Here is a 27,257-nt window from a genome sequence, read left to right on the forward strand (position 1 = left end):
AAGCTAACCTTGAACTCTGAAACTCACCAAGTCCTCCTACCTCTGCTTCCTGGGTGCAGGGATTATAGCTTTGCTCCAAGCCCACATCTTATTTAAAAAAAAAAAAAAAAATTAATCTGATTCCCAACCCAACTGCACTGAAAAAATTCAGATTATTTTCCTTAATTCCAATTCTTTTGAAAACAAAGCAATTATGAACAACAAAAAAAATCCCCTTTTGAAATCAACAATCTACATATTTTAGAACATTTCAGATTTCAGAAAATTTTATAGACTTACTTGTTTTATGTATGTGGGTGTTTTGCTTTTTATTTATCTCGTTTTATGTATGTGGGTGTTCTGCCTGCCTCTATATGTGCACAACAGAAGCATGACTGGTACCCAAAGAGGCCAACAGACAGCACTGGATCCCCTGGAACTACAATTACAGACAGTTGTGAGCCACCATTGTTGGGACTTGAGCCTGGGATCCTCTGAGAGAGCAGATGGTGCTCTTAACAACTGAACCATCTCTCCAGCCTGTTTGAGAAAATTTGACAAACGCACAGGATTCCCACACGTCTGTCTTTCCCTCCATCTCACCTGAGTTTCCATGTTTTATTCTGCATTGTGAGAACATATTTGCTACAATTGATAAATTAACAATGGCACATTACAAACTCATGAATGTCATCCCTACACTGTAGTTTCTGACAAGAGCATAGTGGCATTATCATACAGAACAGTGTGACTACACTAAAACTCTACTACGCTCTATCGCCCTCCCACAGTCTGCCAAGTCCCCCACAATCATGGACTTTTTCCATGTCTTCAGTTTTAACTTCTCTGAGGGTCAGGTTTCTTTCACTAGCCAACACACCGTTAAGGTTCTTCTATGTCTTCCCATGATTAGCCCATTTCTTCTAATTGCTGAGTAATATTCCATCGTCTGGATGTACCACACTTTACCTATTTCGTGTATCTGTTTCCAACTCTGGGGCAATTATGAATATAGGTGTCATAAGCACTCAAGTACTTTCATCAGAGAGACAAAGGTTTCCAACTCAACTGGGTAAGAACTTGAGCTCATTGTCTCTGAGTCAGCCCATGTATTAATCTTCCAAGACAAACAGCCTAAACTGGGTTTTATTTTACTGTATTTGAGACAGGGTCTCTCTATTGTGTAGCTCTGCTGTCCTGGAACTCACTACGTCAACCAGGCTGACTTTGAACTTATAGGGATCAACCTGCCTCTACTTCTTGTGTGCACCACCATGTCCAGCATAGACCAGTACTTTAAACAACATGATTGCATTTTTCACAGATTTGGAGGCTAAGAAGTCCAAGATCAATGTGCTTCCTGAGGTGACATTGGGTGAGGGCCAGCTTCCAGCCTGTAGATGGCCACTATGTCTTCAAATGGCAGAGACCCAAGGCCTCTTCACCATTTCCTCCCTTGCCTTCCTTCCATGTGTGTGCATACACACGTGTGTGCATGTTTCTGAATTTATCTGTAATTGATAAACAAAACACTGGTACACGCATCCTGACTTTTCTCATAAGGATTCTGATGTGTCACATAAGGACTCTACCCTCATGACCTCATTTCACTTTAATTACCTCCATAAGTTTTACATACAAACATCATTAAACTGGGGGCTGAGGCTCCAACATAGGAATCTGAAAAGAACGGAAGCATTTACCCCGTAACATATGGTGAAAATATGTTTATCTTCTCGTGAAATTGCCAAAGTGGCTGGATCTTTTTTCAGTCGCATCAGCAGTGACCGGGGGCTCCTGTAACCATCATTCCCAGCACTCCCGTGGGAATGCAGCAGCACCTCACTGTTTGTTGTCTGGGCTTGTGTGTGTGTGTGTGTGTGTGTGTGTGTGTGTGTGTGTGTGTGTGTGTGTGTGTATGTGTGTAATTTTTTTTTATTTTATGTGTATGGGTATTTTGCTTGCATGTATGTCTGTGACCATATGTATGCTTGGTATATGCATGCCTGATGCTTAGGTAGGCCATCAGATCTCCCTAGAACTGGAGTTATGGATGGCTGTGAGCTGCCTTGTGGTGCTGGGATTGAACCTGGGTCCTCTGCAGAAGCAGTCAGTGCTCTTAACCCCTGAGCGATCTCTCATTGTTTCCTGTTTTGACCTGCAATCCTCTGCTGATAACTATACTGAGCATTTTCCACAGGCGAGATCTCATGCCATATGTGTTTTTAGTGACGACGTATCTACAGATGTCCTTTTCACTGGTTTCAAGTGTGGTTCCCAAAGTGTGGCATAATGTCCACTTTGGAGTGAGCTCACCTGTGTAGCTTCTAGAAACACAGAAGACCAGGTCCTGTGCGATACCAAGGATAAGAAGCATTAGGTGAACAGAAGAGAAAATAAATTGGCATCATCAATAAAGTGGCCACACTCTCAGTGGATTATTTGCAGAAACTTGAAACCAGTACCTTTTAATCACTGCTTGTCTGTTTTTTAATTAGAGTATTTTTTTAATGTGGGTATGGCAGTTTGAAAGAAAATGGCCCCCAAAAGGAGAGGCACTGTTAGGAGTTGTAACCTTGTTGGAGTAGGTGTGGTCTGGTTGGAGGAAGTGTGTCACTACAGAGGCAGGCTTTGAGGTCTCATATATGTTCAAGCCACACCCAGTGAGACAGACCACTTCCTGTTGCCTGTGTATCATGATGTGTCGTCACTCTTAGCTCCTTCCCTAACACCATGTCTGCCTACACATGGCCATGTCCTGCCATGATGATAATAGACTAAACCTCTGGAATTGTAAGCTACCCAATTAAATGTTTTCCTTTATAAGAGTTGCCATGGTCATAGTGTCTCTATTCAGCAACAGAAACCCTAAGTAAGACAGCAAGTCTGGAGAGATGGCTCAGTGGTTAAGAGTGCTTGTTGCTCTTTCAGAGGACCTAGGTTCAACTCCCAGCACCCACAGGGTGACGCACAGGGTGACCATCTATAACTGCAGTTCCAGGATTTAATATTCTCTTCCTATCTCCACAAGCACTAGGCACATATGTGGTACATATGCATACATGCAGGCAAACACTCATACACATAAAATAAAAGAGCAAATCTTTTCAAAATACAATACAAATGGATACTATTAAGAGGCTAAGGTCACTTGGTATGGTAAAAGCGGGGAAGCATGGAAATTGAGGCATCTAACTCCAATCCAAACTTGGTATCTATTGCCAACATTCTGTGTATCATGCAAAATATTACTGGGGAGAGGGAATAAAAAGATTAATCAACTCCCTAAAATAAGTTACACTAACCTACTGAGAAGAAGCAGAGGTTGGGTGTGTAGCTGAAAGCTGAGTTAGTAAGCAAAGTAACATGGAAGAAAGCTATTTCAAGTATGGCAGGACACAAATTAAACTCAAAGTTAAAGCCCTTAAATAATCTCAAAGATGGATTGTTGTTGTTGCTGTTGTTGCTGTTGTTACTATTATTATTCCTAAGAAGGAGAGGGAGACTAGGAGGAAAGTTAGAGAAAAACTGGGCTTTGTTCCTGGAAGAGGGCTATCATTCGTGTGTGGGGGGTAAGACAGCAAGGGTAGAAAGAATAAGAAAGAACAATTACAAAAGTAACCAGAAAGAGTCAGGCATGGTGGTACATGCCTTTAATCCCAGCACTGAAAAGGCAGAGTAGCTATCTTGAGTTTGAGGCCAGCCAAAAATACATGGAGAGACCCTATTGGGGGGGGGGGGGTGTTAAAAGTATTTCTGAATAATATTCTTTTTTGTTACTTATCTTCTACATCCTTTATTTTAGAAAATAGCCTAAAAATGAAACATACCATCTGTCTCTAAACGCTATTCTTTTCTAAGTAAAAGATCTGGTGAATTAATTTCCTTCAAATGTTACAGGTAAGTAACCAGATAATTTTTTAGCAAAATATCAAATATAAAATAAATGGAATGGTTCTACAATTTGAAATAAAATGTTAACAAACTAACTTCCCATACATTTTCCAACACAGTTGATATTTTAATTATTACATAGTAACAACATATAGACAAGCTGAGAACATGATTTCTGAATAACTTCCTATCTGCAAGGATAACTTTGGAGGACACCAAAAAAACCCAAAAAAGATCAAAAAGATTCTTTCATGGTTAAAATATTCAGCTATAATAAACTCTAAACCAGAGTATTTGGTCAAAATTCAACTCTTCTGGAGATAACATACAGCAAAAAATTTCTAAGCCACTGATTTACTAGCATTTTATCATTTATAATGTATCACATAATGTCTTTTTAATTCACTTCTGCAAGGTAACCAATGAGAGCTGGCTGATCTCTCTTCTATTTGCAGTTTGGAAGCCTAGTCTCCCAAATGTCAGAAAAGTCTTAGTATGTGGTCATTAGCCGACTAGAGAACCAGGATTCAAACCCTGATTGCCATCTCCAAGACAAAGAAGGCATCTATTCTTTCTAGCTTACAATACCTAAATTACAAGACACAGGGGAGTGACTACTTTCTTCCCAAACATTAAGAGAGAAACATTCACAACGTAGTTTTAGAGCACAGCACAATATCTTACTATTAAAAGGACTCATGGGTTGGGTTGCTTACAAGCTTGTATTTTCTGAGTTCCTTTTATGACAGTAACCCTGTTCCAGACCATGGTGTTAACTTGTTTCCAGAGAGCCTGACACTGTGCAATGACACCTCCCAGGGCCTGCCACTTTGTAGATAACAAATAGTCCATTGACAAAATCACCTATGATGGGTGTTAAAAGCTGAAAAGCCTTTTCAACTTTCCCTCTCACCAGCCTCTCCAGCTTACTAAGCCTCCACAGTTCCATCCGCCTCAATGGGCACCAACTTCCCAACCATGTAAGGATCCAAGATACCAGAGTACATGAAAACATTAGTCCTGCCTTCCCAGGAGGCACAAGACCCTTTCAGACTAGTGTTAGGCACAGAGGGCCTATGCACTTAACTGTTACCCTGACATTCTCTTAGTGAACAAAGGACATCTAAACACATTAGCCCCCTGCACACACACAAAAGAACCTACTTCAGAGTAATAGATCATAATTCTAACATTTTAGGTTAGCTCAGACCCTTAAATTATCGTCTTCAACTGCAAATACCTTTCAAATAATGCTGGTGTTTTAATAACGAGAGTGGCCTTTTGCCCAGCTCACTGTTTTTCCTAACCCATCTAGTGTGTTTTCTTCTAGTTATAGGCTTTAGACAGGGCAGACAACTAGTATTGCCCCGCCTTACCATCCATGCACTGACACAGAACCTTCCCTCTGAAGACTCCACATGAGGAGGTAGGTCTCTTTAGCCTGCAGCAGGCAGTATTTTAATAAGAGATGACTGGCTGCACATCAGAGGGTAACCTGAGAGGTGTAGATGCAAACACTTCCACAGAAGAACCCACAAGAGAAACGTCTAGTCAGTCATTCACAAAGTCAACCGTGAACGTTCAGGTGGTATAACGTCCACTTAGAATGCCCAAGGCCCTGGGATCAAACCCCAACACGATGCAAACAAAGGGGAGAGCTGAGATGATGGCTGAATGGAGAGGGAAAAAGTCTAGACCGAAGGGGGAAACTTTCGCAAAGACTTAGAATTAGGAATTAATTTGGAAACAATGATCTGGCATGATGGCATGCACCTCTAATCTCGATAAGTGTGAGGAGAACCGATTTCCACAGTGGGGGCCAAGGACAGCCAGGGCTACACAGAGAGACCCTGTCACAGAAACAAAACAAACAAAAAACCATACAAAGAATCATCTGAAAATGACAACTCTATGTCCAGCCTTTGGCTCCCCCTTGCAAGCAGAGCTCAAATATGAATTTTTTCCCCCACAGAGACAGGTACTTAAGCAAAAAAAAAAAAAAAAAAAAAAAAAAAAAAAAAAAAGATTAGATGTGGGTTTTTAAAAACTGTTTTGGGGTAACAATGTGAAGGGTAGTTTCTCGAAGGAAGATGAAAACCAAAAGCCAAAAGTGAGTTCCCAAACGGCAAAAGAATGTAAAGCCCATAAAGCAAGCAAAGGAATAGGAATCGGTAAATAATAATCCCTACAAAGTGTCATTCCAAGGTGATGCTAAGATTTACATCAAAAACAACGCTGTAGGGAGCCCTCCAACCACTCTCAATTTATATCCCATATCAAAATGGAAGATAAGCAAATGAACTTTAACATCAGAACCCACTCTAACCTTTGCTTATTTCTGATCCATATCCCCCTACCTTTTTAACGGCAGTGGAGAGGTAGGGTTTTCCTATGTAGCCCAGCTGCCATGACCAGCAGCATGTGAAGACGCCAGTAAGCCACGAGCCACATGGCAAGGTATAGATTTATGGAAATGGATTAATTTAAGATATAAGAACAGTTAGCAAGAAGCCTGCCATGGCCATATAGTTTGTAAGCAATATAAGTCTCTGTGTTTACTTGGTTGGGTCTGAGCAGCTGTGGGACTGGCAGGTGACAGATTTGTCCTGACTGTGGACAAGGCAGGAAAACTCTAACTACACACCACTGTGCCAGGGTCTATCTACATTCATACTCTTAAAATGGAAGAGGTGTGTGTGTGTGTGTGTGTGTGTGTGTGTGTGTGTGTGTGTGTGTGTGTGTGTGTCCAGAAAGCCCTTAAAATGTGTTAATACTCACAAAGTGTACAAAAATATACACTCAGGACTAGTCAGGCCTCTCCTGGAATTTAAATTCACTACTGTAAGATTCCCAGGTCTGTTCTACCATTCTAAGAATCAGCTCTAAAGCTGTCCCAAGGCTGTTAGCCTTACCCCCATCTTCCTTGATAAGTACTGTTCTTAACTTTTGCCAGTGAAGCTGCCTTTTGCAGTGAACAGAGGTTAACTCAGAGACTCTTCACTGGGCAAAGAGCTCAGCTCTAAATGCACACTGTCTATATCAACCCCTGCTCTGCCTTCAAGGCTCAGGGAGCATCACAAAAGATGGGCCAGAAAGAATGAAAGAGCCAGACCACAGGCTGGAACGCTGTGAAATGCTACCTCCTGGACATACTGCCACACTCATGAACACATCCACAGTAAACCTGCACAAACTCAACCCAGCAGACCTTCCAGCATGGATGGTGGGAAGGGTTTACAAGACCCTGCCTCCAGCTGAAGAGCGATTGAAAGCTGATGGCTCCTGGGGAAGGGGGAGTCAGCTTTCTTCAGGGGTCTGGCTACGCATACATGAACCACGCTGCAGTGGAAAGCCTTACACCCAAGCACAGATGGACAGCAGCAATTGGACTTAACAACAACAACAAAAAGACACGGAGGTGGGAGGGGGGTGTGTGGCAGGGGTTCTTGGGAGAGTCAGCAGAGAGAGGAACGGTAGATAAGATCATGATATACTGTATGCTTGCATGAAATTGTCAAACAATAAATTTAAACTATCCTGGGAATTTTAAGTCACTTCTTAACGGCAACAAAATCTCAAGGCGAGTTGCCTTCACATCCATCCCTAGCGATAAAAGCAAAGCAGCAATGAAGTCTCAGCTGCACGGGAGGGAAGTTTATACAGCTACATTCCAGCACTGGCTTCCAAAGCTGTTAAGTATATGATGGCATTCCTGACGCCCATGCCCAGAGCTTAATAAAAGCTCACACATGTTCCTGGACTGCAGCTATATTCACAGGAGCAGAAATATCTTCAGAGGCAGCATGACTCTTCAGAAGCCACACACATCATAACATGATAAAACAAAAGTGTCAGTATTATAAATTTAAATGGTCATAAACATTTGATTAAAACCAATTTCCAGGAGGTGGGAATGGGGGGGTTGCTGGGAGGGGGGAAAGAGGAGGGAGGACAGGGGAATCCGTGGTTGATATGTAAAACAAATAGAAAAATCTTTTAATAAAAATTTTTTTAAATAAAAATAAAATAAAATAAACCAATTTCCATCTGTGGAGTTATCACCCCACACACCCAGTCCCAGATCTCAACAGATTACTAGAGTGCTGGAGAGACCATGCAGCAGTTAAGAGCACTTGCTGCCCTTCCAGAGAACCAGAGTGTGGTTCCTAGCACCCGTATCTCACGACTACCTGTAACTCCAGCTCCAAGGTATCTAACCCCTGTTCTGGTTTCCCTGGGCACACACGTAGCACCTGCTCACATATGCACACGTGCACACACACATACACACACACACAAATAAATAAAAATAAGTATTTTAAAAATTATTAGAGATATTAAGTTATGGACAGAATTTTATATTACATAAATTGACCATAACATCACAAACAGGAAAAATCTGGCATTATATAAACTGTCAATAACTCTGTTAAAGAGGACAAATAAAAGAGGAAATGGAATAGACCTTGAATCTGTCCTTTTAAAGATACGTGCTATTGAACAAGGAAAATCATCAGCATCCAATCTCAGAAAAAAACAAATTCATGCTCATTAACACAGTACCATCAACTGATGCTTTTAACAAAGTAGTGAAAGGTTTGTGGAACTTCACATTTAAAAGATAGAAATATCACCCCAATCACTTTGTAACTACAAAAAGAAAATTATCTTTAAATGGCTTTTGCCACTTTCAGTCGACTGATAAAACTAATAACTGGAGTAATCAACACTAGGTGCTCCGTGACAGGAAGTGACACAGAGAACACCCACAGAACTTTCCTGCTAAAAATATTTGGCCTCAACTGAACCAAGCTTGTGGGTTTAGACCCTCCAATTCTCAAGAAAAGAAGTGGGCACAGAAAATTCAAGTTAAACCACTCTATAAGGAAGTGACCCCCACCCCAACTCCAGATATAAAGAAGATCAACTAGCTTAGCCACTTAAGAGATGTCAAAGTCAAGGCCAGAACAATGAGAGGAGGTAAGGAAATGCACTAGATAAAAGGATACTAGAGAGACAAAACACTTAAAAGCTAACATATCACCCTGGGCGTGATTGCTGTTTAGAGGGCTCTTTAGAAAAACATTATTGTTCTTAGGAGAAATGTTGTAAACATTTAGGGGTGAGAGGTCGTGATACGTACAACTTACTTCTAAAGAACTGGAGAACAGGAATATAAACTAAGATAAAGCCCATCCACCAAAGACTAACAGTGAGTTTAGGGTCCCCTGGAATATTTTTTTCCTTCACTTTAGTATACATTCGAAATTCTTCAAAATAAAGGTGATAGATAGCACTGCTGTGTCATGGAGGGGAATCTCAAGATTAAGGACTTAAGTGAACCTCTATAGAACTCTATTGGGGAGGATAATCTATATGATATTCGAGAACAACTGATTTTTCTCTTCTTGTATGAGGATGGTAGTATTTATGAAAAAAAAAATCTTAGGGGATTTGTCCCTAAATATTAAGGCTTTCAGGATAGTGAATTACAACACTTTTAGATGATAAACATATTAATTAAACATGGTTAGGTGTTCATAAATGGGGGTCAAAGGCATTTAATGAATTACCTAAACATACATGCATACATGCATACATGCATACATACATACATACTCTCTCTCTCTCTCTCTCTCTCTCTCTCTCTCTCTCTCATACACAGATTCTCATATATACATATTACATAGTAATTTTATACAAAAAGTCTTACCAGGTTTTTAACCTATTTTTCCTTTCCTGCAAAAGTCACATAAACCATTTAATTCTACCATAAAAAGCAGCCCAGCAGATATAGCCATTTCTCTATCCAGCTCCAGCCACCGTGGCAAACCCTAACTACACGGCACAGTCTTAATCCTTGAAATTTGGCTAAGGCTAAGAAACTGAGTTTTAATTTTTAACTAATTTGCATTTAAATTTAAATAGTCATGTGTGCCTAGTGGCTATTATTTTGGACACTGCAACTATATGGTACAGGCAGAACTAGATATAAAAGATGTTATTATTCATAAGATTAAATCAAGGGCAAGACTAAGGGAAAAATTCAAAATAACCGAAAGTCCTTAATAAAAGCTCACAGAATGAAATTCAGTTTTAAACCTACTCCAAATCACTGTGAGTATCCAAATCAGACAAGATAGCACACTCAGTCAACTGCACTGAACTAATGTGACTTAAGAGGTCACCACTGGCAAGACTGTTAAAAAGGAGCCAATTCCTGGAGTGTGCACTTGACAGAAATTCTTACAAAAGTATCGTTGTCCTCACATCATTATTTTTATTTTTAATTGGGGGGGGGGTGCGAGCACCCTGTAGAATTCAGAGGACAACTTGTAGAAGTTGGTTCTTTCCTTACTTCTTGTAGGTCTTGGAAACCAAACCCAGATCATCAGGCTTAGGAGCAAGCACTCTTACCACTGAGCCACGGGCTGGTACTCACAAGCTTTGTTTAAACACATACATTTTTTGGTGACATTCTTGGTGTAACATAGGCTATGCCTAGCCAATACTACCACTAAGCATCTCCATCTAGTACCACAGTCAGTCTGTAACCTGATACTGACTTAGACTATTATCTATTTTAAATGTAGCCTCCATACTTTATAGGATTATTTTAAACATTACTGAGGAAGAGGAATATCACTTAGAAGAGTGCCTACACATGGGCACTCGATGAACTTTCCTCACTGCTATTTCCTATCAGCCTGGAACTTCCTTCTGATTTCTTTGTCTTTTCAGGGCTGGGAACTGGACCTGATGCATGCTAGCCAAGCATCCGAGTGTGTTTTTTCAATGGGTTGAAACAAAACACAAAGTTACACAGAATAAAGTTATAGAAACAGCTAGATAAATAATTATGTCTTACTCAACTTAAATAATGCTCCTTTAAGTATTCACTTTAGGGAAATTAAAAACTTTAGAATGCTTTCATGTGCCAAAAAAAAAAAAAAAAAACAGCCAAGCTATCAAAATAATTTATTTCCCAAATACAAAACTATGATGAAACTGTTTGAATTCAACATTTTTATTAATGAAACTGGGCAAATGTTTTTATAAGGAAAAACTTGTTTCACTGAAATATAATTCACAAACCATATTCCAAGTATGTAGTACTAGCTGGGCATGGTGGTACACGCCTATAATCCCAGTACTCAAGAAGGTAGAACAGAGATAAATGGAACTCTGTGAGTTCAAGGCCAACCTGGTCTACAATGCAAGTTCCAGGCCAGCCAAAGCTATACAATGAGAACCCTGTCTCAAAAAAACAAACAAAAAAAAGTATGCAGTTCAATGGAATCAGTACTGACAAGTCTGCACCCACTACCAACTTCAAAGTATCTTCATCACCTCAGAAAGGAGCCATGCATGGTTCATGACCATCCCACACTACCGCTCTATCACTGGACTACTTCCTATCTCTGTCAACTTCCCTATTCTGGATATCCACTTTGCAATGGGCAAAGTCTCTGATTTCTCCATGTCCTCACCAATACACCACCTGTGTCTGGAATTCTATGACAGTCATCCTGCTGGGTAGGAGACAGTTGGTGTCTCGCTATGGCTCTGATTTCCATTCCTTACTGGCTAATGGTGCTCTTTTCATGTAATTATTAGCCATTCATTTATAAACTTTAGCTGCTTTTTTTCTTTTTTTGAGACAGAGTTTCTCTGTGTGGCTTTAGAGCCTTTCCTGGAACTCACTCTGTAGCCCAGGCTGGCTTCAAACTCACAGAGATCCGCCTGGCTCTGCCTCCCGAGTGCTGGGATCAAAGGCATATGTCACCACCACCTGGCTCGTTTATCAACTTAAAAAAAAAAAATCTTATGGAAAAAAAGGCTTCTCGGATCCTTTACCAATATTTAACTGGTTAGTCCTAGAGTTATAAAAGATAGATTCTAAAGACAATTCCATAGTGGAATATGTTTTCCATCTTTGGGCAGTCTTTTAACTTGGTGGCACTTGGAACACAGATTTTTTTTTTCATGTTTCTACAGAACATGCCTTGTGTTACCGCTGTTGCTGCTGGTGTCCTTGCTCAATAATCGACTGCAGACCCAAGGTCATGTAGATGAACCCTTGTGTTTTCTTCTAAAAGTTCTATTATCATAGCTCTTCTACATGGGTCTTTTTGAGGTAAAATTTTCACTTCGGTTTGAGATAAATTTTATGTATAATGTGAAGTAGGATTCCGACTTCATTCACAGATAGATTCAGTTCTGTCAGCACAGTTTGCTTCCTGAGAAGCCTGTGCTAGCCGAGAGCACACGGGTGCAGTCTGGGACTTTCAATCTTGCTCCACAGATGTATACCTATACTTATACCATCAGTACCACACTGTTTTGATTACTGTTGCTTTGAAGTAAGTTTTAAAATTAGGAAGTGTGAGTTTCTCAACTTTTTGTTCTTTTCCAATAGTATTTTAGATGTTCTGGGTCTCTTGTAATTACATCTGCATTTTAAGTCAGTTCATCGGTTTTTACCAAGATACCATGTGGATGAGATTCTGAAGAGATTTTTTACTAAAACTATACCAATTTGGGAGTACTGACATCTTAATATAGTCTCCCAACCCATGAGCATAGGAATTTTTTCATTTATTTCTATTTCTTTTGTTTTTCCAAGGTGTTACAACTAGAGAATAAATTTATACTTATTTTGTTAAGTATATCCCTAGCTGTTTTCTGATATTCTAAGTACAATTACCTCACTAATTTAAATCCTCATATTGTTCACTATAAATGTATAAAAAATACAATTGATTTATATTTACTGATCCAGTAGTCTAACAAAGTGAATCTGGCAGAGATTCTCACTCCTGAGACCGACACATGGATACTAAACGCCAGCTTCTATTATAACACGTTTATGTTTCAAATGTTTTATAGTAAAGATAGCTTACTATAAAACACTGCCTCCTTGCCTAACGGACAAGTTGTGATATAATTTTTTCATAACTGTCCACAAGAAACTAACAACCTTAGGAGAAGAGGCTCTGTTTCTTCATCACATGATGTGAAGACCCTCAATAACAAGCTCTCTTTTCAAACAAAACTGCCCGTTCATCCTTTAAACGCCTCTGGAAAGCATTTGTTTTTAAGCTGAGCAATGGCGTTGACTTCTCCTGATTTTTAATGTTTGTGTTTCTTACTAGACTTTCTGTGTCTCTTCGAATGTATTATTGTTGCAGGATAATGCCGGTGCCCAGCGCTGGACCAACAGACAGGAAGGTGATCTGAATCAATGTGTCATAATCCCTAGCTTCAGCTTCCCTTTCTCTGAACCCTATGCATGTTTTGACTTCCCATAGAAAACCAAGAAAAATGAAGGATGAGGAGAGAGAGAATGCAACAGGCAAGCCCCCACAGTGCCACGGTCTCTGTGTTTCTATTCGATAGCATTCACCAAGAGTTTTTAGCTGAAACATTTTCACTCCAAACATCCCCTTAAACTTGGACATCTGGTTAACTAGCATTCTAAAGCAATCTTCAAAATCAACCAGGTCCTTTTTTATCCAAGCAACATTTGCTTTGCTTCTAAATAATTTTTAAATTACAGTTATTTGTTAGAAAAAATAACAGCCAAAACCTACAAACCACAATTTGCCCCACAAGGTCCAATTGCAGCCCAGATCTATCTTTGGCTTCCTAACAACTTGAGCTAAAGGTTCTCATGGCATTGTTCAAGTTGCATTATAAACAGTTTCTGAAAAGAAAAGCAAAACATTAAATGCTGCATCAACCAAAAATGGTACAGACTATGAGAAGGTTCAAGTTCAAACATCTGCTACAGAAGTGCCAGATCACTCGGCTGCTCCCTAATCCCCACACCTTCTCAGAACTGTAACTCAACCCCACTGTATGAAAGTCCTTCTCCTGCCGACTGACCGGCCTGTCTCCTGTTCCCTTGTCTCAGCTTTATGCAAACAAAGAGGTCACGTTGTTGAAGAGATGTGTAAATCTGGGAGAGAATTAATGCCTGCCTGTGGCATGAAGCACTTCTTCGGCTCACCCCATCATCTAACCTAAGAGTTTTTCACAGTAGCCTTGGTTTGCTTCTACCTTCTACTTCATTCCAAAAAATGACAGCTGCCATTAAGCATTTTTTCTTTTTTCCCTTTCTTTTTTTTGTTTATGTATATGGGTGTTTTGTCTCTATGTATGTCTGTGCCCCACTTGCATGTGATAACCAGGGAGGCCACAAGAGGGCATCAGATTTTTTTTCCCCTGGATCTTGAGTTACCGAGTACAGAGCATTATGAACTGCCATGTGGGTGCTGGGAATCAAACCTGGGTCCTCTGCTACTGCAGCCAGCGCTCTTAATGACTGAGCCATCTCCCCATGCCCTACCTTCATCATTCATAAAATGAATATGTCTATAGCCTTTGCTCAGATGCTGTCCTCCTCTGATGGAAGACTATATACAGAACAGGAAATCTCACGCTCACGCTAAGTATCATCAGAAAATCACATCCATTCATATTTCACCACTCCATCATGTGCCACTAAATCCACATCTCTAAGAAAGAAGATGCTGAGCTACATAAAAAGGAACACTGGAATACATTTAGTCTTTGTCCAGCAAGCCTGGTAGAGAAACTCAGAGCAAATCACAAAATTTTCCAATTTTCTTCACCAAGTTACAATTACTTTCCTCAAACCCATTCTTTTGCTCTAGCTCCTGCTTAGGTAGGAAAGGGAGTTTTGGGGGGGAGGGCCCACATTAAAGGAAAAGCACCATGTTCAATGATCAAAAGACACCAGATCCCCACCTATCCAGCAGACTCAAATAATGTGAGATGGTTCTGTGGATAGTGCTTGCTGCATTCACAAGGCTGACGAGCAGAGCTCAGCTCCCCAGAGCCCACAGAAAAACTAGACATAGCAATGAACATGTCTATAAGCCCAGTGCCCCTGGAAAGAGGAGAGGACAGAGACAGAGGTTCACTGGCCAGCTAGTGGGCACACATAGTGATTGTGTCCTAGGAGACCCAATCTGAAGCAAAGTACAAGGAAAGGTTGTCCTCTGAAACACACACACCCAAGACATCAGTGACCATATGGCTGGAGACACAGAATGGTTGGTAGAGTGCTTTACGAACATGCATGAAGCCCTGGGTTCAAACCCCAGCACCACTTAAAACTAGGAGCGTTGGCCAGCACCTGTAAGCTCAGCCACTGGGAAGTAGAAGACTCCAGAGGAGAAGGAGCTGAAGGCCAGCATTGGCCCTATCGAGTTAGGAGGCTGGGGACTAAAGCCATGGCTCTGTGGTTAAGAGCACTGGCTGCTCTTCCAGAGAATGTGGGTCCAATTCCCAGCACCCACATGACAGCTCACGACCATCTATAACTCCAGGTCCGGGGGATACGACACACCCATCTGGCCTCTGTGTGCACTGCACACACATGGTACACTTACATACGAACAAGCATAAAACACTCATACACATAACATTAAAATAAGTAAAATACTGTTTTACAAAACAAATTTTTTTAAACAAGGCATGATCTTTAATCCCAGCACCAGGCAGGCAGAGGCAGGCAGATCTCTAGAAGTTTGAAGTCACCTGATCTAAATATTGAGTTCCAGAACGGGAACTCAATATAGTCAAGGCTATATAGTGCAATCAATCAATCAATAGATAAATAAATACATTTTAATTAAAGAAGCCAATCTGGGCTATATAGTAACCTGCCCCCCCCCACCTAAAAAAGCAATAGTTTTGACGGTGATGCCAATAATGGACACAATCTGAGGCTGTTCTCATCAACATAGGGCATTTGGTGGTTCTACATGGAAGCTTCATGGACACCTTACTTAATCTTCTATCTTGGTCTACCACACCTGTGTTACATGAGATTCACATGTTCGGAGTCAGCAGAAATTGCTCTCTGCTCTTTCAGCAAGGTACATCTGTATCCTACCATGTAGACCCAGGGAGTTCAGAGGCTCAAAAAAAAAAAAAAAAACACCTTTGGCTGATTTACAGGAACTTCTAATCTAAGCTGTGCTGTAGATATTGTTCTGTATAAGTAAAATGCTGATTGGCCAGAAGCTGGGCAGGAAGTATAGGCAGGACAAGCAGAGAAGAGAATTCTGGGAACAGGAAGGCTGAGTCAGGAGACGCTACCAGCCGCCATGAGTACCAACATGTAAGATACTGGTAAGCCATGAGCCATGTGGCAAGGTATAGATTTATAGAAATGGGTTAATTTAAGATGTAAGAACAGCTAGCAAGAAGCCTGAGCTATTTGGCCAAACAGTTCAAATAATATAAGTGTCTATGTGTTTATTTTATAAGTGGGCTGCGGGACTGCTGGAGACTTGGCGGGACCCAGAGAGAAACTCTCCAGCTACAATGCCGTCTGTTATGAGTCAGCTCCGTTGTAATTTTCTAAACTACTCTGTCCAACTTCTCACAGCTAAGCAGAACCCACTCTGCTCCTTTTCAGCGTCACAAAAGCACCCATGTTGTACCACAGCTGCTTCTAACATGCTTGGTGCCAGTCAGGCCCTTATAGAAGACAAAACGGCTGCCCCCGCTGCTGTTGCCTCCACTCTTTGGTGCCTGGCACCTCACGGGTGCACAAAGGTGGCAGAGGACCAAGACTTCAAAAATGCAACCCTTCACTGACTGAGGAAGGATGATCCAGGGTTTACAAGTAGGCTAGCCTGGGCTACAAAGTGAGTTCCAGGACTGACAAACCCTGCCTCAAACCAACATCTATAACTACACATCTTTTATTATTATTATTATTATTACTTATTTATCTGTGTATTCTTATAGATGTGTGTGCGCACACGCAGCAGCAAGTGACTTTACCCACTGAGCTTTTTCCCTGGCCCACTACATATGTCTTTACCTGTTTCCCTCCGAGCATTCACACTCTTCAGAATGAAGGGATCCCGAACATTGCTTCTCTCATAGCGGCTGCAACTGTTTCCCTAGTGGGAACCTAGCTTTTCAGCTCTGGGGAAATTCCTATTTTCCCTCTTCACTGCAAAGCTTCTAATCCTTCACACACGCGAGTCTCAAACTCTCATACTGGATTCAAAGACAGAAGCCAGCACAAACTCAACCAGTTTCCACTTCATCCAGACTGCAGACTAAAGCTGGGAAATCAGGACACCTTATAAACACTCATTCTGCTTATTAGGGAAGAATCAGAATCCAATGAGGAAAAAAATAAGATAAAGGTAAATTAACAGTACAAATTCAACAGCACTGAAAGTCTTTGTGGTTGACAAAAAAGAAAAATCATATTTTAATTCAGGGCAAAGACCTAAAGTCCCTTAAGCATTTCTAGGGTTTCTTTCCTTTCTTTTCTTTTTCTGAAGTACAGTCAATCACAAGATGTTTGCTTTTTTTTCCTGCTCTGCTGCCCCAGACTCAGACTTCTTTAGGGGTGGAGATTTTTAAAACAACAATGAGGCATTTTATAGCAGACACCCTAAGTCTGAAAGACATTCTGGGAACAGTCAAACTTCACTGTGGGCTGCTCTAAAGCGCAGACATAGCCGATATTCTGCCCACCTTGAGTTCAAAGTATACGTTAGACAAGAGGAACAAGGAATTCGGGCATTCTGTATTCCAGAAGACTTCTCCAGCTGTGCTGGTCAAGAGTCGTAAATGTGTTCTTCCGCTTCCCAAGAGCCATGAAAGCGCACCTGGCAGAGCCTCCCGCACAGCTCAGGCACAGTCTGAAGCTGTGTGTTGAAAGTACAGTTTTCACTGGAATGGAAAAACTCACTTTGTGCAACCATCTCCCTTTGCCCGGCTAACTAACCTCAGGAAGATGGTCGGTGTCTGCTGGGTGGAGCTGGACGTTCTGACTGCACTGCCCTCCTCCCTGACTGAGAGTCTCTTTTGCTGCAAGGAAATCTATTTCAGTCAGAGGGCAACAGAAGAAGAAAGGAGAAAAGGGCCGGCAACAAAAGGAGCTACGGCTTCAGTGAGTGCAGCACTAAACATCCCGGGGCAGACAGGTCCTCAATGACACACCTTCAATAAAAACTTCCAAACCCTCTTCCCTTTTTGTTCCTTTGAGAAAATGGTGAAGCAATTTGCATTTACAGCTTATTTCCTGTTTCCAAAATACCCCCTTTAACTTTTTCTTTTTTTTTTTTTTTATGGTCAGCATAAATAGAACCAAATTGTCAAATCACAGCCATTCTGTGTGCAGCCGATACAAATAGGTCTGATTTCTAGCCAGCCATAAAACAATTACTGCTACCTTCCTCGTGCTCTTTGATACCAGGTTGTCCGGAGCTTCAAAGCCAGTCTCCAGGACTGTTCTGAGGGCACCGCTGAGAACCAACAGCAACCCAGCAAAGGGAATGCTCCAGCTTACAGGCCCACAAAGACATGACGACACAGGTAAACCTAGTCTGCAGAGTGGAACTGGGGACCTCGGCAGTACGGGGGGCTGACTTTGTACGGTATGGGTCCACGAGAATATCTTCCTGGAAATCGTAAAGGCTACAAAGTCCTCAACTTCAAAAGAGAATCATTTTGCTGTCAGAGAAATTTTCTGATTGACTAAAATAACTTATCCCCGGGGGGAACTGACTGGGATAGAAGGAAACTTCAGGGTCTAAAGCACATAAATAACTCCACAGCACAATATTTATGTGATGTTGCCAAACTCATTAAAGCTACGCATTTTGAATAAGGTTAAATTTGGTGAGAATAGCAATCGAGGAGGTTTTTGAGCAAAGGGAAGGTTTTGCCTATAAACTAATAGGACTGCATTCTCACAGGGCTTATAAAACATGACTGCAGTGTGGGATGACATGCGAACACCTAACACATACAGCACACACATGCACTATAAGCAACAGTGAGGAGGAAGTCAGCTAAGCTGCAGCCTTAGCATGTGTCCTTTGCCATAAGGAAAAGATGTGAAGTGTAATTACAGAAATTGACTGTTTGACATCTTGGACTGGTGGCAAATATAACGTGATTATGAAATCTCTCCCACTGCCCAAATTCTTAAAATAAGAACGCCGTTGGGCTGGCAAGATGGCTCGGAGATTGGAGGCGCTTGCAGCCAAGTCTGATGGAGTGAGTTTGATCCCTGGAATCCACGTGACAGGAGAGAAGAGACTCCACAGGCTGTCCTCTAACACCCACCCTCATGCCATAGCATACACATGCCCACGTACACACATAATATAAATGTAAAGTGACTAAAGCTGACACACATGCAAATAGATCCGTGTACATCTTTAACACTATGCATCAGCACAAAAAGGATACCATTTTTACTAAGATGTGCCTTTTTAAAAAAAAAAAAATTCTTCCCATCAATGACACCAAAAGGTTTTTTCCTCAACCCAAAACTTTTGGCAGTTCGATTATGATATGCCAGGATTTCAAATCAAGTAGCTGCCAAACACGGCTGAGAATGGGAAGTACAGTGGGTATGGTCTTCCTCCTCTACGGAAAAGCAGAGTGCCGTCGACACCAGCACAGAAAGGAAAGGGCATCTGTTACCAAAGATCTGCCCTAACTTCGCCTGGTCTGCTCTTTAACTCATTTAAGACATTAGTCCAGAGCTGGGTTGGCAATCTTCGGTAATCAAGCCAAGGGCCCACTTAGGCACACATTGCCAGAGATATGAAGCTACAGTGTTTTCTAAAATCTGTACAAATCAGTTCTTAGAATTCCACACAACTCTTCGCATTGAAACCCAAATCTTCCCATTCAGAACAAGAGCCACCTGTTTACAGCCCTGATCTCCACAGCAGCTTCTATCTCTTCGCCTGGCATCTAGAATTGGTACTAAATTTCTTCATAACAACGTGATTGTGTAATCTCTCAAATTTAATTACATTCTCCCCCTCTGGAGCTTTTTAACCAAGGCTAAATGCATTAACATACAACAAAATTCTCAACATGAGTGACAAAAAATGCATTAAAAGTAACCTTTAATCCATGCTATTTAACTGATTTTATTCTATTTTGGCACGTTTGAAGTAACTCATCTAAGGATTAGTTAGGCTTTTCTACACTCCTTTTTATCAGGACTCTACCATTCTTGATTTAGTTTTGAGAGAAAAGGGTTTGCAGAAACTGTAATAATCTCCCAGCTGGAGCTGGCTGGAAAGTCCGTCAGTCCGCATTGTGCCCTTAATTTGCAGGAAGGCTTTGTGCGCTTCTGCCCTCCTTTTACACGCTGAGCGGTTTGCACTGATAAAGTACTTATAGACCAGTTATTTTAGATTAATGAAAAGCCCAGTAAAAGTTTATGCTAAATGGCTGTGAACTTTCTCTTTAAAATGCCGAACTGCATCCTCAGTCTGACTGCATGAAGACCTTAACTCTCATAATCGGCCTCGATAGTGTCCGTGCTAGTGGGGCAAAGCCAGTCTTAAAATGCCTAAGAAGTACTATCGTCAAATAGAGCAGGAATCCCAAACTTCAGGCTATGAATTCAGACGGAATGGCTGGAGCCTCTGGGCAAACACATGGGTTTCATCGCCCAGCAGTGGCTTCCAACTCTTGCCCTCTCCAGCCTCAGCAGTGAAGGGCGTCCCTGCCTCTCCAACCCACATCGACAACACAAACCGGACACAGAGAAGGGCATCGCTGCTGGAGTGGTGAACAGCATTACATCGGTATTGGTGACACATGGCATTGCTCCGATTCCACACTTGACTCAAAGTGAGTTTAAAGCCAATGACGTGGTGCTTCCTCTCTCCACTTCACACCTAACAGTAAGTACACCAAAATGCCTGGTTATCAAAGACTGTAACTCAACTTCCACAATTCCTTTTTTTTTTAAGTCTCCACATCCAAAAGCCAAGTCAAACTGAGAAATAGGAGTTGAAGTCCTTAGAACAGGACTTCTGCCTGAATAGAAGCAGGAAAGGTAAAAGACGTGTTGTACTCCAAGAGATAAAACTCTATCAGTGCTAGAAAAGAAAAGAAATTACTCGTTTTCTGCTACACTACATACCAGTGAGGCAGAAGTTCACATCATAAGCAGAGGGTATTTCCAACACAGCAAGTTTATCTACAGGTCAGAAATGGCAGCATCGGAAACTAACAGGGGTTAAATAATTTCTTTTGTGAGGCCACGCGAAACCTACAGCAGCTGCCTAACTGTGCTTTTCCGAACACAGCCAAAGCCCAAGGAAGCCGTCCAAGGCAGCACTGGCCTGGTAACCAGATCATGGCAATTCCATTTTCAGCCAAGGAAAGGGACAGTAAAAACAAAATGATTCCTCGGTCAGTAAGTTTTCTGGACAAGCTAATTTTTACTAACCTTTCACATTTATCCTCCTGTGTATCCGCGAGAGCTGTGTCTCTCTGTGTGTGTAGACAACCTTAATAACTTCTAAATGCTGGCTGCATGAGATAAACTTCAGATAGCTATCGCTTCTTCAAAACCAATTATAAAAACTACCGGGGAAAGTTTTAGCTATTCAAGGGCAGGAATGAGCTGAAGAGGAAAAGGTAAACATTTAGTCACTGCTGTAAAATGTGTAGCCCTAGATCTCTGACTCGATCAGTGAAGGAAACTGCAGGGTTCGTGGCATTTCTATACGACCTCAGACACTGTGCACTGACTCTCAAGAAGAATAAACTTGGTCCCTCAAGGCCTAGCTAAAATCTTCCCACTGAAAGTACTCAGACCACCTAAAATAAAGACAAAAGCCATCTTCTTACAGACTGCCGTCACCCAGCCTCACCAACACATCTGAGATACTGATCCCTCAAGTCTTTTCTACCTAGTCTGTTAAAAAAAAAAAAAAGTATTTCACCTACTTGGGAAGTATGAGTGTTTATTTAAATAAAAATCCAAGGTTCTTCATAAATCAAGTCTTTGAAGTATGTGAATAAGAAATTGGTGACCTAACAAAGTTTATATTCCAATGGCTAGGAATCACAAGTTCCCACAGGAAAGAAGAGTCTAAATAACTTAAAGCTACGTGGAAATAGGCAGGACTTCAACATTGTCACTTCAATATTTATACTATACAGGTTAAATACATTACTTCATTGGTGTCCGTGTGCCCAAGCATCTTGTTTTTTGAAAGCCAATTTTCATTCGGTATTAATTATAATAATTCTAATCCTGTTTGCTTTATCAATGGTTTGTGCCAGAACATGAACTAAATTTTAGGCTATTGTACATATTCCTGTTACATGCCAAAGAGGTTCTGGCTGAGAACATATCAGATACACTTTCTACTAAAGAGCACATCACTGTATAATGCTGTGGGAGAAATCTGGCTTCAATGGGTTTTCTACAGGATTAAGAACTGTTTAAAAACTATGAATTAAAATACACATATTAATGGATAGTCTTCAATTCACATATTGTGGCTTGTTTTAAAAACTAAATCCCAAACACTAGGGTAATATGCTCCACTTCTGTAAGCTTAAGCCATAAATTCTTTAAAACACAATTCAACAAATTAGTATTTCTGCTAATTACTGATGGGAATTCAGCAATGTAAAGCTATCTCTGTACTTTCTATAGCTTGGGAATTTAACTGGCTGTGTTCAATATAATACACTTAGTGGATCTCAGAGCCCACCGCCTGTAAAAATCTCCCATGGAGACTGAAGACCACCCATTGAAAACAGTACATTACTGCCCCAAGCAAGAAGCTAGCACACAGGACTGGTCACTCAAGTCTTTCAAATACTATTTTATTGAGGGATTGTGGGAGGTGGTGGAGAGGGAGAGGGGGGTTCATGAGTGGTGGTGGGGGGACTCAGACACAGAGAAAAAACAGAGAAGTCTACTGCCCAGGTCCCAGAGCACCCCCACCCCTCAGCCTGCCCCCACTGTTTAAAAGGCTGCATAAACAAGCAGGAAGTGCTCGGTTTCAGAGAGAATTACATGATACTCCGTTTCAACCATCGACAAAGGACTTTTATTTGAAAAGCTGCGTCTCTCCTGTTATAAACCATTTTACTCCACACTGATTTCAGACCAGAGAAGACTAAGGAGGGGGGGGGGGGGGGAGTCAGGAAAAATTCACTCAGTGTCTTTCTATGCCTTAAATGGTTGATCCAATAAAGATCCTTTAGAGAAAACTTTTAAGTCTATTTTTTTTTCTCCAAGTAAGCAAATCATACATGAGGGCTTTTCTTTTCTGGGGGACTGACTGCACCCTGTCCCTTTAAATGCCAGGCCTGCCCCATTTCCCACGCATTCAATGAAAGCCCCACGTTTGCTGGCCTCCGGCCCACAATGTCAAGTAGTTTTCTTGCTATTGAATTTCAAGATTATTCTTTTGGATCATTTGCCCTTTAGTTTTAAGCACGCCACAGCAAAAATAATGTCTTTCTACAATAACATAAAGAAAACCCTGAGCCCTTTACAAGCCCACAAGTAGAGAACACCTTGTCCTTTGGCTCCTCTTTGCTGCAAAATATGCTCCACAACATAAGCTGCAAATAAAGGCTATTATCCACTATCTGGAACGACCATGGCCTTGCCCATCCAGTAACAAGACGCCCAAGTATACTCATTTCACAGAGTCTGGAATCTCCAACAATCCACGGTATTCAAGTCGCTCCTCTAGATTACCCCAACTCTCGAGCCCTCGACTTAGCCCACTGGGGACACAGTTGGAATTAAATCTTAAAACGGTGACTTTATTTAAAAACAATTACTTTATGGCCTGTTGTTTCTGGCTATGACGGCTGTGTCAGTTAATGATTAGAAACAGCAGCACACAAATACTGTGAGCCCTAGCCACAGAAACAGTGTTGCTTTTCTTGTTCACGCACCTACCTTAGCCCTGAGGAAAGGAATCCACGCCACTACAAAGCCCATTTAGAATTCTCTCAGAAGAAATAGAAATCGTTTAGTAGAAAAATGATCAGCAGAACTGAAGTAAGTCCTAGGAAAATACTGTCATTCCAAATGCTAGCATATGGAACTTGAAATATCAACTGTACACAAGTAGCTGCTCATGAAGAAACACCCAGGTCACAAACATCAGTTTTTACATGCAGCAAGAATTCTAAGGTGGAGGTAATCCAACCATGATTTTATAAAAAGCACCTAATGCTAAGGAGAAAATAGTTACCTGTACTTAGTCTACAACTCTGTTATGCATTAATCCACAGTATATTTGCAATAAGTTTATCTTCATGACAAAAAGGGAAAGATGTTTCCTATGAAATCATAAAATTAAATACAAAATATCCAATAAAGATATTTTGGGAGAAAACTGAAATTAACCCTCTCACAATTTCTCTTCTTCTTTTTTAAAATACAGTAATAGCAATCACCTATAGTGTAAATAAAGTAGTTTTATTTTCATTTTTCAAGACTTATTTTTACAGCTTACAGATGAAATCCAATTAAAACTACATTAGTGGGATTAGAGGGAAGCCTCAGCAGTTGAATACTTGTTGCTCCTGCAAAGGACCCAGGTTTAGTTTCCAACAGCCATAGGCAGCTCACAATGTCTGTTACGTCCAGTTCCAGGACATCTGACGCCCTCTTATAACCTCCTTCAGCACCAGGCACACACATGGTGCATAGACATACATGCATGCAGACACTTACACACATTAAAAATAATAAATCTAAAAATTATTTTTTTAAAACACATTATATCACTGACTTTTTAAAGACTTGTTTTATTTTTAATTGTGACTGTGTGTTTCTGTGAGTGTGGGTACATGTGTGCAGGCCAGAGGCATCAGATCCCCTGGAGCCAGAGTTACACATGGTTGTAGGGCACCCAGCATGAAGACTGAGGACCAAACTCAGGTCCCCTGAGTGCTGTGCTAACTCTCCCACCCTCCTGAAATTGTTTTTATGTAATATGTACCAGCTCTTCACCCAAAAAAGAACTTTTTCCCCTGTCCCAAGTGTATTATTCTGCCTGACTTTGAAACCTTTTATTTATCATCTCATGATCAACTTTAAACCACATACAACGATCCCTGACCTGAGAATGGGCCTCTCCTTCCAACTAGAGACTTCATTGATTATTAACACTGTCGCTATAAATCTGAGCAACTTCATAAGCATCATGTCACTTGTAGTCAGTTTTCAAAGTCAGATACAGGCTTTGGAAATGTTTCTAACACTACACATCAAGTAGGTGAGTGAAAGCTGGGCGGTGGTGGCGCACGCCTTTAATCCCAGCACTCAGGAGACAGAGGCAGGCAGATCTCTGTGAGGTCGAGGCCAGCCTGGGCTACAGAGCAAGTTCCAGGGCAGCCAGAGCTACACACAGAGAAACCCTGTCTGGAGAAAAAAAAAAAGAGGAGAAAGAGGAGGAGGAGGAGGAGAAAGAAGAGGAGGAGGAAGAGGAGGAGGAAGAGGAAGAAGAGAAGGAGGAAGAGGAGGAGGAAGAAGAAGAATCAAAAAAGTTATCAAAATCCCACAAGTAAAAAAGGTGAAAAACAAAAAGAAAGAAATGTCAAACATCTGACATGTCAAACATACTCCCAAAACGTAGTCACCACTCACTATCTTCAGATTCTACATCTGAAGACACAATCAAGCATGAGTGGAAGAGAAAAACTTTGTAGTTAAGACATACAGATTAGGGGTTGGGGACTTAGCTCACAGAATAGTACACAAGGCCCTGGGTATCTTCCTCAGCTCCAAAACAAACAATAAAGTACAGACAGCAAAATAACTATTTGCACAGTATCTACATTTTATCAGGAATTGCAAGCAATCAAGAAATGGCTCAAGGTATACACGGAAACCTGTAGATTACAGACAACTCTAAGCCAGTTCATTTAAGGAACTTCAGGAGCCACAGATTGTGGTATTTAAAGCAGTCCTGATGTCCAACCCCTCTAGACAGCAAGACAAATGGGACTAAACAGAAGTATGAAACATGACTGTATCTGCTGCAAAAAAAAAAAAAAAATGTTTAAATGATATAGTAAGTTAACTGATACATTATCTTTGACAACTTTAACATGTGAATTAAGAAAGATTTAAAACATGCTCTACATGTGTTTCTTTAAAGCTTAAACTCCATGTAGGTAATATTTATGTTCATATTTATAGTGATATTAAAGGAAAGGATTTAATAAGACATGGTAACAAAATTTTTATATAATGAGATATGAAAATGTTCCTTGGGAAAAAAACAGTCCTGTTTATGTTCCAAATGACATCACTACTTTTCGAGAAGACAACAGCTTACCATAAAAGTGTCTATACATACACTTAAATTTCTAGTTTTAATTTCATATAGGTAATGTGTACAATCAAAGAAGCTAGAAAGAAAGGCCCTGTTTCAAATTAATTAATTTTTTAAAGCCTGAAAAAGCTGATCATGGTGGTCCACAGTTGTAATCCTGCTGTTTGGGAGACAGAGGCAGGGGCATCACTACAAGTTCAAGGCCAGCAAAAGCCACACAGTGAGACCCAGTCTCAGAAAAGAGGTTGGGGGAAAACTCAGTGGGTGAAGCACCTGCTTTAGAAGCTCAAGAACCTGAGTTCAATCCCCAGAGACCACATTAAAGAACTGTTAAGCCAGGTATGATGCATGTGCTTCAGAGGCAGTCACAGGAGGATCCTTGGGGCTCCCTTGCCGGCCAGCCTACCCTAAACAATCTGGAAAGTTCTCCGACAGTGAAAGACAGGGTCTCAAAACAAACAAAAAGCCAGGAGTGGCTCGCACCTTTAATCCCAACACTCTGGAGGCAGAGGCAGGCAGATCTCTGTGAGTTTAAGGTCTGCTTCATCTACATAGTTAGTTCGAGGACAGCCAGAGCTATGTAGAAAGAGCGTGTGTGTGTGTGTGTGTGTGTGTGTGTGTGTGTGTGTGTGTGTGTGTGTGTGTGTCACAAGAAAGAGCCTCTGCTGAGGAATGCAATGTCAAGTAGCATTAACCACAGATTCAATGAAAAGCATTTTATAATACTACCCAAATTATTAAACTGACAACTTTCGAAGTATGTGGAATGACCAAGTACTAGGTCTCCTCTCTTCTATCCTGCTTGCATACAAGACAGGCCCAGTATGTCAATTATCATCTAGTAGTGGAAACAAGCAGATACATGCTAAACGACACCTCAGAAAAGCAGATCAATTGTCACAATCTCAGATCAAATGGGGGGGGGGAGATTAATCAAAATGAAGGCATGAAAAACCCAAGGACCCACTGACACAACCAAGACTTGCATTTTAAGAAGTTCCAAAAACACAAAGTTTCTTTAGATCCTAAAACGTTTCAACTTATAAGTAGTTGCTGGTGGCTGATATAAATGGTATCAACCCAGTCAGAAACATAACCAAAACCTCATCATAAGATTCTAAAATACTGACACTCATATATCAATTTAGAAGGACAGCATTTTTTCAGACTGGGGGTGTATCTCAGTGTAGGACCCTTAATGGCTGAACACATAGAGACACTGGGTCAGATCTCCAG

At 41.0% G+C, this 27,257-nt stretch overlaps 1 protein-coding gene across 2 annotated transcripts in view; it reads right to left on the minus strand.

The window, feature by feature from the left end:
• Mllt3 (MLLT3 super elongation complex subunit) overlaps positions 1-27,257 on the minus strand; it is a 281,881-nt gene that overhangs the window by 239,825 nt on the left and 14,799 nt on the right. The window lies entirely within an intron of this gene.

The sequence above is a fragment of the Peromyscus maniculatus genome, chromosome 2 (genome assembly GCF_049852395.1).
Source record: "Peromyscus maniculatus bairdii isolate BWxNUB_F1_BW_parent chromosome 2, HU_Pman_BW_mat_3.1, whole genome shotgun sequence".
Lineage (NCBI taxonomy): Eukaryota > Metazoa > Chordata > Mammalia > Rodentia > Cricetidae > Peromyscus > Peromyscus maniculatus.